The following is a 13,908-nucleotide window of genomic DNA, read 5'->3' as shown; positions in this document are numbered from 1 at the left end:
TGTTGGAGCCCTCACTTTCCTTCATAGCTCCGACACTGGACATAACACATGTTAACACATCTGCCCTTTGCTCTTGGAAGAAAGTGGGCTCTGTAACCAAGACAACTAGTTTTGGCCTATAGCACTGAAAACAGAAGGCAGCTAGCTGTCGGTGATATAGCTAGTGTCCACCCTGGGACACTCACTTCTAAACCCCCACCTCCTGTCCTTCTGTCTCGTTTGCTCCCAGTGACCCAGCTCGGCCAATCAGAGGGCTGTGTTTGCTTTCTACACTGGCCTTTCTCAACTTCTCTAATCAATTCTTGGCTTGAGGCACCATCTAGGCTAAACCCACAGAAAGAAATGAACTTCGTTCTGCTTTTAATGTAGCTCAGGCATCAAGCTAGTAATGAGCTTCAGAACTCTGTACCCCATAGAAATGAACCCCATGAAGGCACATGAGACCCTCTGTGGCCACTCTCCTGGGGTGGGAACTTTGACTTGCCAATACTGAGAGTTATGGAGTTAAAATTTCAACATACAGATTTGGGGGAGACACGATTTGGCCCATAAGAGACCATTACCTTTCAGAGACGGTCAGCAAGCTCAGTGTACCTCTAAGGCAGGGTCTTTTTGTTAGAGATCAAACCACCCTCACGTGGCAGTAGTTAGATGGAGGGCTTCTATGTGAGATGGCCTAAAGGGGGGGGAGGGGCAGCACCCTGAAGAGGAGATGGGTGGAGGGGAAGAGGAGGGGCACCGGTATGGGGGGAAGGAGATCTGGTCACCGGATTTCAACAAGGATGTGAACTAATTCACTGTGCCTAGGGAGGATGGACGGGCTGTGATAATAGGGGGCATTCCCCTTTAAAAAGACGGGACAGTATCTCTGTCTTCACCTCCCTGCAGGAGGGTAACCAGTGTGCCCCGAAGGACAGAACCAGCATGTGTGGCTGTAAACCAAAGACAAGCACGTTTCAACTATAGGAAAACAAAAACATTCTAGGCATTGAAATTTCAGACTTGGGGTAATCTGCTGTGACGAGTACAGTAGTGAGCTCTCTTCACTCAAGTATGTGTCAGGCTGGAAGATCATCGGGGTGCTTAGAAGAGAAGTTTTCAAGCAATTCCAAAATTCTGTGATGTATCAAATAAGAGAGCCAGACTAAATAATTTAGCTCAAAGCCTGCCCTTGTGGTCCTCTGGTCTTCTCTAACACTTAACAGCCTCTCTCCTTCCAGACTAGACGAATCGTAGGGAGAGTAGCTAATGGCACAGAATTCTGCCATCGAATTTATGACATTCATCCAAAATGTCTGACCTGCTACGCAGTTACAGTAACTACTATTATAAATCAACAGGTCTCCTTAAACACATACACACAAGAGCAGAAAGACAGGATGCCTAAAAAGTGTAAAATAATTTCTGGACCCTGTCAAGAAACTAAGCCTTTCAGAAGAATTTGGTTCTGCAACTACCGAGTCAGGAGTTCAACATTCTAGAAAGCTGTGGTACGCAGAACAATGCTCTGCCTGCCCCCGAATCCTCAGCACCTATTTTTTAAAAATGGTAAAATTCACATAACACAAAATTTACCATTTTAAAGCATGCCATTTGGTGGCATTTAGAGCAGTTACAATTTTGTGTAACTTGTGTAACTACCACCTCTATCCAGTTCCAAGACCGTTTTGTCATCCCAAAGAAAAACCTTACACCCCTTAAGCAGTCACTCCCCCAGCCCCTGGCAACCGCGAATCTACTTCCTGTCCCTATGCACTTACCCATTCTGGTATTTCATATAACCATACAATACGTGACTTTCTGTGTCTGGCTTCTTTCACTTAGCATGAGGGTCATCCACGTTGTAGCATGATCAGTACTTCATTCCTTTATATGGCTGAGTAATGTTCCATTTTACTTACATTTTGGATAAGATGCTTCTCATTTTCACTTCACACTGAGCTCTGAAATCATGATGCCGGTCTTAGCTGGCTCTGCTGGGGGTGAGGAAGCTGGTCACACAGTTGCCTCCCCCTCCCCCCTCCAGGTACCCTTCACCATGCAGCCAACATGACCTTCCTCGGGTAAAGCCTGACCATGCCACCTCCCTGCGTAAAATCCTCCCATGACTAGCACTCTTCCACCCCAGCCTCGCCTGTGTCTTAGCCCCTGGGCTACAGGCTCCAAACCTCTGAAGAGGCCAGGCTCTGGCGACTCTCCACAAGTTCCTCCGGCTTCCTCTCAGCCAGGAAGGCCCTCCCACTGCTGCCCCCGCCTCCTCTCTCAGATTCCAGTACCATAACTCTATGATTCTAAGGTCCTCATGCTCAAAAAAGAGGTGAGAGTGGAGGAAGGGCCATGAGATCAGTGGTGACAAAGATGCAATTTGCTCCGAGGCTGACCTTCCAGGAAGACGGGTTGAGAAACTGATGAGTCCATTTAAGCTTTCACACTGACACTTCTGGAGATCCTAGAGCTCACTTACCAGGGAACTTATGTAACCAATGAGATATAAATAAGCACATTAAAGTATTCCTGCTTCCATTCAACTTAATGGCCAAGAACTAATTGTCAGATATTGGAAAGGATCTGAAATAAATATGGCTAGAAAGGCACTTGATAGCATGTAAGGAACATGGCCAAAAAGAGTCAGAGTAAACACACGGAATCTTCCAGACATCCCGTGGGCATTTCTCCATTTTCACACATCAACCATCATATGACAGTAGCCAGCACCTCCTTGATTCTACTACTTTCCAGAAGTAAGGAGGGTGAGTTGGTGGAGGGACACCGGAAACCCTCGGATCCAGAGATCACCTATCTGGCTGGTCCTCTTGGTGGCCAATGCCTTTATGGTCAGGGGCCGCTGACACCAGAACTTCAACCGTGAACGGGGGTGTTACAGGTCAGCCTTTGTGGCTGGGCTTGCACCATAGGCTGAGTCCCCAGTTGTCAAAGCCGACGCCTGCCACCCCAGTCCTCCCCTTCTCCCTGACCTGGCCCTGGACCACCATCTTCAAGTCTTCCTCCTTACGACAACTTTCTCCTATCTTCAGTCCCTGCACGCACACACACACACACACACACACACACACACACACACATTCCCTCATGCCACCCCTCAGAGGTGCTCCTTGCCCCATCTAGACAAAAGCCCCCTGCCATAGATCTGCCTCTCTCGCAAGCCACTATCTCCTCTCACGCCTTCCGCCCACCAGCGAACAGCCGCATCTTCTTTCTCTCCTTCCTCATCTCCCCGGGTCTCCCGGCCTCCAGCCTCATGTCACATGTGCTTCCTCCACAGAAAGATCTTTCTGAAAAGTAATGGAACCCAACACTCACCCTTCCTGAACCTTCCAGTACCTTTTAACCCCCAGGATGAGGCCAAGTCTCAAGCCGGGCATTAAAGGACCATCCGGCCTGGCCCCCTCCGCACTGTCTCTCATCCATCACACACCCTGCGGCACCGCCCCCTGCCCCCCCCCCATCCATCCCGGGCTCCAGAGCTGCTCACCCTCCCCTCCTCATTTATGCACCTTTCCCCTATTTCCTGCCTTCCACCTCTCTGAGCCTCGGTTTCTCCATCTATAGAGGGATATATTTGGATCAGCTAATCCCAGAGGTTCGCCCTCCTGGTTCTAAAAGAAAAATGCAACATACACACCACTTACCCTTTCTTCTGAGTATCTAAGTGCTTTCCATGGAAACCTCAGGAACCGCCAGTGACCATCCCAGCAGAAGCAGCGGGTGCGTTTTCTCTCACGCTTTTTTTTAATCACTACTTTCAATGTATTTCACCATCTCATGAACAAAAATAGCCAGGTTTAATTCCCTAAGGACAAAAAGGAAAGGAAGCTGAAAGTCAAATTAGTGTCCACTCTCAGAAAATCAAGAGGAAAAGAGAGAAGAAGAAAAAAAACAAAAGAGACATCAGACCCACAGATGGACCAGATAACTTAGCTCCCCACAGCTGGGGATCCGCATGGGGCCAGAAAGACCAGGGTGAGGTTGTGGGAAGAAGAAAGAATTGCCCAAGGGTCGCCATTAGGATCCTGCTCACAGGTATCACAAACCACATTTTTTTTTAGAGCAACCCTGACACATGTCATTTCAGACATATAACCATTCCCTTCTTCCTTGGTTTATCGATTGTGAGTGAGAGCCAACTGCCAGTGGGTGGCCTGATCCTCAGCTCATAAAGTGTATTAGCCTGCTTATCTTTGTTTCTTGTTTGGTCCTCGGACCAGCACTGATGTACATCCGGCCTTCTTGGAAGGAAGAAGAGGAATGGAGAAGTGTGTCCTGAGGTCCCTGGGGACAGGGACCCAAGCTGTTACCTTTAGGTAGTGAATCAGGGTTGGGCAATGAGGAATAAAACTTCTTTCACTTTTATAATGCTAATTATACACCTTAATTTTTCGAGTCTTTGTCAATCGACACTGCTGTAATTGGATGATTTGTTTTGGTTTGGTTTTTTAGCATGTATAGAGATGACAAGAGAAGTTTTATTCCCCCGGTTGTTCAAGAAAACAAATCAACCCAGGAAGGCCAAATTACCTTGTTGGTCATCTTTTTTCTTAAACTATCATCTACAGCATGGTCTGCGAACTATAGCACCAAGCCAAATTCAGCCCACCATTTATTTTTGTAAGGCCCATAAGTTTAGAATGCTTTTTATATTTTGTAGTTTTTTTTTAATCAAAAGTAGAAGACCATTTAGTGACATGTGAAAATTACATAAAATTCAAATGTCAGCATTCATTAATAAAGTTTTATTGGAACGCGGCCATGTGCAATCATTTACATATTGCCAATGGTTGTTCTTGCACTATATGGCCCACAAAATCAAAAATGTTTACCATCTGGCCCTTTACAGAGTCCCTCAATCCTAGCTCTAAACTACCGCATCCTGTTTTCTTGAGTATAGAGTTAAGAATACATTAAAAACTTAAATTTTAATCAAACATCTGTGGAACCTTGAGTGTACTCTTGAAGAACACTATTCTAAAAAATACTTAAAGACTTTGTAAAGTAATGTGGGTTTTTTCTCTTTTTATCTTTAATTTTTTCATTATAGAGAAGCATAAAACCTATTCAATAGTACACACAACAGTATAATGAGCCCCATATACCCACCACCCAGCTGCAAAAACTATCTACTTATGGTCGATCTGTTTTCAAATATACCCGACCACTACCCCCTCCTGTGTTATTTTGAAACAAATCCCAGAGTACATAATTTCATCTGTAAATATTTCATAGCATATACTATTGTAAAATAAAATTTTACAACTGGGGGAGACTGTGACAAGCTGCATGTAATAAGGAGTTTGCTGCTAAAGAATCATAAACCTGTGGCAGGGGGAGGGACTTTATAACTGATTGAGGAATACATACTAGCGCCTCATCTTCAACCAAAACTCCAGGTTGGATGACAGTCACCAGTCATTGGGATGGGGCAGCCCTTCCCTCCACCATTTATTGCAATCATGGAAAAGAAATTGAACAGAGGAAGGGATAAGGAAAAGGGGCTTAAAGTAATTCAAGATTGGGAAGGAGACAGACACAGTTTCAGTTTCATGAGTTTTCAAAAGCTGTGCAAGCTTTGGCAAAGATTCACCCTGCTGGAGGGTGCGGTCTGATTTTTCTTTCTCTTGAATGGCACGGGTCACTGGGGAGAAAGGAGAAGCAGTTTCCTTCATGCATGCAGATCCCTCTTTGGTCTTCTTCCCCCCTGTCACCCCAAGAACCCAGAATACATCCCCATTCTCCTACTCTCAAAAAATAAAATGAAATAAAGCAGCACAGAGAATAGCCATATCCGAGGTCAGGAAGGGAGGGGAATGGGGACCGAAGAGGAGAGGCGGAGGTGCGAGAAGAGGAAGGAGGTCAAACCCAGCTGGTCGGGGCAGCCCCGGGGGGCCAGCTCTCCATGTCAGCTCTGGCTGGCGAGAGTTCCCAGGTTATTCAATCCACGCTAGCTTAGGTGTTGCTGAGGAGGTGTTTTGTAGACTTGGTGAACATCTACAATCAGTGGACTTTAAGTAAAGGAGATCATCTTCCACAATGTCAATGTGCCTCATCCAATTAACTGAAAGGACTCAAGAGCAAAAAACCGAGGTTTCTCTCAGGAAAAAGAAACTCTGCCTCAAGACTGCAGCAGCAGCTCTGCCTGAGACTTCCCAGACTGCCAGCCTACCCTACTGATTTCAGACCTGCCAGCCCCCATGATCATGTGAGCCAAGTCCTTGAAATAAATGTAAGCGTATTAAAATAGAGATAGAGAAAGACAGAATAGAGATAGATAAATAGACAGACAGAGACGCAGATATAGATGACATAAATACAGATAGAGACACATAGATATAGGTCCTACTGGCTCTGTTTCTCTGGAGAACCCTGACTGATACAAAGGCTGATTAGTTCTCTCCCCCAACTGTATAATTTGTGGTAATAATAGTTAATAATAATACCTAACATTTATCGAGTGCTCACTATGTGTCAGGCAGTTTTAAGCGCCTCACCTATATTAACCCGCTGAATCCTCACCCTAGCCCATGAGGGTAGGTATAATTATTGTCCCCATCTTACAGATGAGGATTCTGAGGCACAGAGAGGCTGGGCTGCTGCGAGCCTTCCGGCAAAGGGCCGGCGGAGGCTGGGAGGAAAGCGCTTGTTCCTTCACTAGAGGCTGACCTGGGATACAGCATTCAGTTTGCTCCGCTGGAGGCAAGAAGCCGCCTACCTGGAAAGAGCGCAGACAGGAAGGAGAACACCACACGTCAACATAGGTGGTGCTCAGTCTTTCTGGTTCTGCGGTAGCGGCAGCAACAAAGCACCAAGTAATCTCAGCAAATCACCCCATCACATTTCTGGGAAACCACAGTGAGCATTTTAATATAGTAAATCTTCCCATCTTCTCATTTACACGTTCTCTCTGATTTTATCTCATTTGTGCTGTGCTTGAGGAGTTTCTAATTCAATCAAAGGCACCTGAATCAAGCCCTGCTGCTGGAGAGAGAGAGGGAGGCAGAAGACGCTGAGGGTGTCCACAGAAGCAGACAGACATTCCAGGAAGCCAAAGGAACGTGGCTGAGGAGCCATCAGGCAGGGCCCCGAGCCAGCGGTCTCTCGCCAGCTCAGTCATCTGGACTGTTTTTCAGCTCCGGCTCCAATCTGGAGACTGAGGCATGGACGCCCATGGATGTTTCCCAAGAAGGCTCTGGTTGGGTGGGAGTGGGATTTTTCCCTCTCTCGTCTCCCGGGAAAACATACCGGCTTACAATCCAAACTCAAACAGCCCGACAATGTATTGAAGTGCCTTGAAGTGCAGGGAGATGAGACGGAGAGAGAATCCGAGGGAGGGGGCCTTTAGCAAGCCTGCCCGCCGGGAAGAGGCCACGGGGGCGCTCTGAATAACGGGGCCTGTCTGCTGGGGAACCTATGGAATCAACTCTGGATTTCTAGACATTAGGAGGGCTGGACACCTTGGGAAAGAAAAAATTTGTTTTCTAATGTGGAAGCCTCGAACAGATACACCATACTTTCACCCATGAGAAAAGTCCCAAGTTCGGGGAAGTTGGAGAACCCCACACAACATGCACCATGATGAACACTGGAAATGTAGCCCAACGAGCAAAGGGTTTTACTGCGTGTGGAGCTCACGTGCTAAGGGTGAGCTCTGCTGAGCTTTCTGCTGTCTCTTCCACACAGTCCTCACATCGTCCTCAAGCCAACAGGACCTAGGAGAACCTAGGAAAATGTCCCCTCAGCAGCCTTCTTTTCAGCTCCGAAATTGCCCCTACGACCCTCCACCATCCATTTCAACCACCCCCTCTCTCTTCCATTCCACCCAAACCCCCCTTTCTTTGACTCTCTGTTCAAGCGCTCCTCTTGGTATCCCCATCAGAGTGATGCCAGAGCATCGCGTGGGTCTGTTAGCAGGAGGTTCTCACCCATGGCACCGAGAGCTTCCTGCGGGGTTGTCCAGCCCTGGGAAGAACTGCGTGCTGAGCTTCAGTGCCATCCCGCTGGTAACTCCCTCCCCGTCCCCTTCCCCTTCTCCCTCCTGCAACACTCACAGAGTGTCTTCTATGCCAGACACTGCTCTGGGTCCTGGAGAAACAGGAATAAACAAGACGGACCTGGCCATGACCTTCCGGCAATTCTGTTCCATTCATTTGTTCATGCAACAAACATTGATTGAGTACCTACTATGTGCCAGGCACTGCTCCTGATGTCAGGGAGACAGAAGTAAACAAACAGAACAAAAATCCCTGCCTTCGTGGGGTTTACATTCTGTAATATGACACTCGATCATTGCGCGGATTAATTACAAACGTGCAGCTGCTACGATGGAAGCGCGCAAACATTAAGAAAGCACACGGCAGAAAAACTAACCTGGTCATCCCCAAAGAACTGCCTTAACTGCGGCCTCATTGAAGAAGGGGGATCGGCTAGGAGAAGAGTAGCGGCAGGGAGGAGCATGCCTGGTAGAGATTGCTGAGATAGAAGAAAGTCTAATTCAGGACGGAAAAAAAGACCAGCATGCGAGAACACAGGAAGAGAAGTAACACAATAAAGCTGAAGGAAAGGCCAGGGGGGCCCATGACTGACAATCTGGTTCTTTACCCTGAAAGTCATAGGGAGCCACAGGAGAGTTTAGAGCAGGAGAAACGATCAGATGTGTGTTTATAAAACATAATGCTGGTGGCCGAGCGGGTTGGGGGCGGTGGGGGGGGGGGACAGTCAAAGTGAAAGCAGAAAGGCAAGTTGAGAGCCCCTTCGGGAGTCCAGGGAGATGGCAGAGGTTTGGGTTACAATAAAGGCTGTGAAGATGGAACGAAAAGGTAGACCGAGAGACATCTGGGAGGTAGGCTCTACTGAAGAGGCAGCTGACGACCTCAGTTGACCAGGTAATAAAGTACCACAAATTGGGTGGTTCAAACGACAGAAATTCATCATCTCACAGTTCTGGAGACTGGAAGTCTGGAATCCAGGTGGTGGCAGGCCAGGGTTGGTTCCTTCTGAGGCCGTGAGGAAAGAATCGGTTCCAGGCCTCTCTCCCTGGCTTGTACGTGCCGTCCTCACGTTCACATGGCTTTCTCCCTGGATGAATGTCTGTCTGTCTCCAAATGTCCCCTTTTTATAAAGACACCAGTCATATTAAATTGGGGCCCACCCTAAAGGCCTCATTTTAACTGGATTACTTCTGTAAAAACAGTTTCTCCAAATTAGGTCAATTCCGAGGTCCTGGGAGTTGGGATTTCAACATGAATTTCAGGAGGACACAATTCAGCTCCTACCACTAAGAAAAGTTCGATGTGGGTGAGGAGATTTAATGGTCTTTCATGTTTTTAGAGAGACTCACGTTAAAGCCAACTTCTCCTGTATTCCTTTCAACTGACTAGACTCTGTTTGATCATTTATTGGTTTGCTTATTTGAGGTCATGACTTACAGAGAAGACCATGTGGGTCTCAGATCCCCAGTTTCCAGGATTAAAATCCAACCCAACAGACATTCCTGCTGGGCACTGCAGCCAGGGGAAGAACAAAGGCCTGGGCTAACTACAAAGCACGAGCCAGTGAAATCTAAGCAGCGCCCCGGGGAAGGCTGAGAAGGGAGCCCAGTAGGTTGTCCATTTACTTGCCACTTTCCAAAAATGCTTGGAACTTCATCTACAGTATGACTGTCTCTTCTCCCAGATCTGACTCACAGTCACCTGAGCTACTTGTTAAAATATAGACTCCCGGGCCCTACCTTGCAGATTCTGCAGTGAGACCCCCAGACCTGTATTTTTAACGCGTGCCCCAGGTGGCTCTGGTCTCTGGTGACATTTGGAAGCTGCTGCTCCACAGGTCCTTCCTTCCACTGGGCCTAAAGATAAACACAGCTCAGGGCCCTGTGGAGCCCAGCAGTTTTGATCTGCTAGGAACTGGCACAATTCCTGGCCCTTGATTATCCCACTAAATTGTCTCAAGGCAGATTCTGATTTCCATTTCTATTCCTGCCTCTCAACTCTGATTACTTCAGCAAGTGCATTTCAATTGCCCCATTCTTTTCTTTCTTAAACCACAGCCTCTAACTTCAATCTTTAAAAAAATATATATCAGCCATTTCCTATGTTCTAGAAGCTTTGTGCTTCCTACCTCGGGTAGGGGCCTAGAAAAAGATTTTATTTCTCCTAATTTTGATTCCCTTAAGTCAACAGAGACACCCTTACATGACGTTTTGACCAAGCCTTTAGAATGTAGGTAGAGATGGCCGCTGGTGGGTTACTCAGGTTATCAGTTCAGATGGGCTCCATGGCTCATGCTATTGGTTCCCCGCCTGCGGACCTCTACACACCAAACACTTCTTAGGGCATATCTTGCAACTCACAACCTGTGGCTTTGGGTACAGGCAAGGCCAGTGTGCAGGGCAAACTGGAAGTCCAAAGGAGTTCATACCCACAGAGGCAGCCCTCCAACAACTGACAGACCAGGGACTGGTGGATAAATGCCCCGGCTTTGTTGTATCTCCACTGGGATAACTCCACGGTACATTCCACAGTGGACCCCTGAGTCCCCCAGCTCTGGTCGCCCACACTGGGAACCTGCTTGGTAACATACCCTTTATTGGCTTCCCTTCCCTGCTTCATTTTCTCCATTCCTAGGATCGACTCCCAAGGAAAAGACTTGTACTCAAATCCCTGTCTTAGCTTCTCATCAAAAAGGAACTCAGAGCAAGACGGGCAGTATTCTAAATTGTCCTCCTTGAGAACTCAAATCGATTGTTGTATTTTATTTTTTTTTTCTTTCACTTGGCATTTTTTAAAATGTACTTATTGTATGAACTGTATAGATGTCATAACTGTATTTTACTTTGAATTTTATTATGGGATATTTAGGGTGCAGCATCCTACACTAGAGGAGGTCTTCTCTGGCCATGCTAAATCCAATCCTTTAATTCAATCTGAACGTTCCTCTGAGACTTTGAACCAAATTAGGCTTGAAGCTCAAAGAAACTGTCAACATCTGCAAACCCATTTCAACCAACATAAACTATACAAGAGTTTCTGGAAGTGGATTGTAAAATGGTGCGGCCACTTTGAAAAACAGACTGGCAGCTCCTCTGAACATCAAACAGAGTTCCCATATGATCCAGCAGTTCCGTTCCTATATCTACACCCAAGAAAGCTGAAAATATAAGTCCACACAAAAGCCTGTTCATCAATGTTCATTGTAGCAGTATTTGTAAGAGCTAAAAAGGGGAAAGAACCCAAACATCCATCAACTCAACTGAGAAATAGATAACGTGGTGTAACCATACAATGGCACATTATTTGTCCACAAAAGGAATGGAATACTAGTACACGCTACAACACGGACGAACCTTGAAAACAATATGTTAAGTGAAAGAAGCCCATCACAAAAGGCCATATCTTGTATGATTCCATTGATGTGAAATGTCCAGAATAGCCAGATTCATAGGGACAGAAAATAAACGGTCGCCTGGGACATACGAGGAGTGACTGCTAACGGGTGTGGGGTTTCTTTGGGAGGTGATGAAAATTTCAAAAATTAGATAGCGGTGAAGTTGCACAACAACTCTGCGAATGTACTGAAAAATAATGAATTGTATTATTTTACAAAGCAGATTTTATTGTATGTGAATTATATCTCATTAAAGCTGCTATTAGAGAGAGAATGTGTTTCTGAAGTCACCTGTAAACCCAAACCTCTAAATTTTTTACAACTTTCTAATTTTCATGAAATATCTTTTAAAAGGCGTGTTACGACCTCAGAAGAAAATGAAACTAAAAGTCTGCCTGTGGGTCTTGGTGATGGCCGAGCTGAATTCCAAGCAGAGGTTGAGCCTGTGAGCGGACCCGGCTCTGGTTCCCGGCACAGCCGCCTGCCTGCAGACTCTGGGACCTCAGCAGGTTGTGCCTAGATACATGGTTTTGGAATCATTAGATGAGATACATCCGTATGAAAATCTGTCTCAGCCAGGCAGAATTAAGTCTTCTTAAAGCAACATTTGAGGGAGGCTGACTGTTCATCCATTTGCTTACTCGAGTCACCTAAATCTTGACAGCAATGGACCAGCTGGTTCAGATGTCCCTCTGTAACAGAACCAGAGGGACTCTTTAACCCAAGACCTCTTAAGGGTCCAAAATAATTCACTTAGAAAGACTGAGGCCATTCCCCAAGGTGAGGGCAGAACACAGTTCAGCATGCAATTAATTTCAACATCATGAGGTTTAAGCCACTAAAATGTATTTAACAAATTCTGTAAAATCATCCCCATTTTATAGAAGAGAAATAGAGTCTCAGAGAAGTCAAATAAGTGACTCCAGGTCACACAAGTAGGAACTGGTACTACTGGGGCTTGACCTGCATCTCTAGCCATACGCCATGTACAGAGGCAGAAGTCCAGCAGGGCCAGGGCCTGGGTGAGACGAGGACAAGGAATTCAAGGGAGCAAGGCTGGGATAAAGCCAGGGGCACCCCTGCTTCCTGCACCAGGGAGACAGTGAGCAGGGCCATCTGAGACGACCCCTGGAGAGAAGCCTAAAATGACTAACCATTCAGATCCGGACCAAAAAGCTGAACAGTCTCTCACAGGATACCCACGATAGCCCTGCTCCATGGAGATCATAAGGTAAGGATGTGCAGATGAGGAAACCTTGGAGAAGTGATATGACTCACCCATCCCTACAGCTATAACACTGGGGAGGCAGAATTCAAACCCAGGTCTACCTGACTCCAAGTCCTACATTCTTTGCCCCTTGGTACCTATTGGGTAGATAGCTCAAAATAAAAAGTTCTGTTCAACTTACTTAGACATAGGTGGGAAAAACTGGAGCATGACCTCCAAAGTAGCAGTTGTTCCTTAACTTGCACCTTACTTGTTTTTAGCTATAAAATAGAAATAAAAGGTACACCATTGAGCTGCTGTGAGGAGAAATGACATGAATGATGTTAAGCACCTCGCTGGTGTCTGGCACACAGCCGGTGGCCTGAGTGTTGACTCCTTTTCCCTCAGTGGGAAAGCTGGTGGTCCAAGGTCAACGACCTGCTCTTTGGTGCAAACAAAAAGACAGAGGCACAGGTGTAGTGCACAGAATGACAACAGGAAGTGGGCAGGGCCTTGAGGAACTTCTAATCCTGTCCAGTAGATGACAGCTTGAGAAACTGAGGCTCAGAGAGAAGCAGCAACTTGCTCATGGTCATCCACCAAGAGAGATTAGTCATTCGAAAAAAGAGCCATTCCATATTCCCAACTATTTCCCCTTAACACTGCAGAGCAGAAATGATTTCTCCTCCAGTAATCCTTGGCAGCCCATAATAAAGATACTTCTGTGGCATAAATGCTAAAATTGCCTAAATATGGCTAACTCTTGGATAATGCTGGTTAATCCTGGCTAATGTTTGATTCTCTAAAGCATCTTTTCCCATCAATAAACTTTTTTTGTGGGAAACGCTCATTTGCCTTGTGTTTCTTATGGAAATGTGATTTGTACATACATCCTCCCTGCATAAATATTTAGCTCATCACTGTGCCGCACAAATTCCCTGCAAATTAGGTGGAAATCAGCCTCAGCTGACAGCAGCATCTATACTCATCCAGAGGGAAATCGTTATTATTTAGAACTTATTAAGCCCCAACAGTAAGCATTGGATGGGCCTGGGAACTTCAATAAATACAGAATGCAAATGGAAGTCACACACTTGAGCTAAAATTGCTCTTGTAATTTCTACCTGCCAGGCGGCAGTAAAAGGCTGAAGAAAGAAATGGATTGCAACTTGGCTCTGCCAACGGCAAACTGTTGCAACAAGACAAATCACTGAGTCCCTCCTCACCTATAAAATGGGTCTAATCATACCTGTCTTGTAGGGTTTTTTATTATAAAGATGAAATGAGATAGCATGTATAAAGTACCC

At 46.2% G+C, this 13,908-nt stretch overlaps 1 long non-coding RNA gene across 3 annotated transcripts in view; it reads right to left on the bottom strand.

Moving 5' to 3' along the window:
* The window catches only part of LOC107514586, a 138,634-nt gene that overhangs the window by 59,022 nt on the left and 65,704 nt on the right, over positions 1-13,908 (bottom strand). For 2 of the 3 annotated variants that reach the window (XR_004953598.1, XR_004953599.1), the window contains exons 8-9: positions 3,651-3,811; positions 1,902-1,973 (exon numbers count right to left, since the gene is read on the bottom strand). This is a non-coding gene — a long non-coding RNA (uncharacterized LOC107514586). Of the gene's footprint in view, positions 1-1,901; positions 1,977-3,650; positions 3,812-13,908 lie in introns of all 3 variants that reach the window. The other variant, XR_004953597.1, reaches the window with a different exon arrangement.

This window comes from Rousettus aegyptiacus, unplaced genomic scaffold (assembly GCF_014176215.1).
Source record: "Rousettus aegyptiacus isolate mRouAeg1 unplaced genomic scaffold, mRouAeg1.p scaffold_m13_p_12, whole genome shotgun sequence".
NCBI lineage: Eukaryota > Metazoa > Chordata > Mammalia > Chiroptera > Pteropodidae > Rousettus > Rousettus aegyptiacus.
The sequence above is the reverse complement of the archived record's forward strand: the minus strand, read 5'-3'. Positions and strand labels throughout refer to the sequence as shown.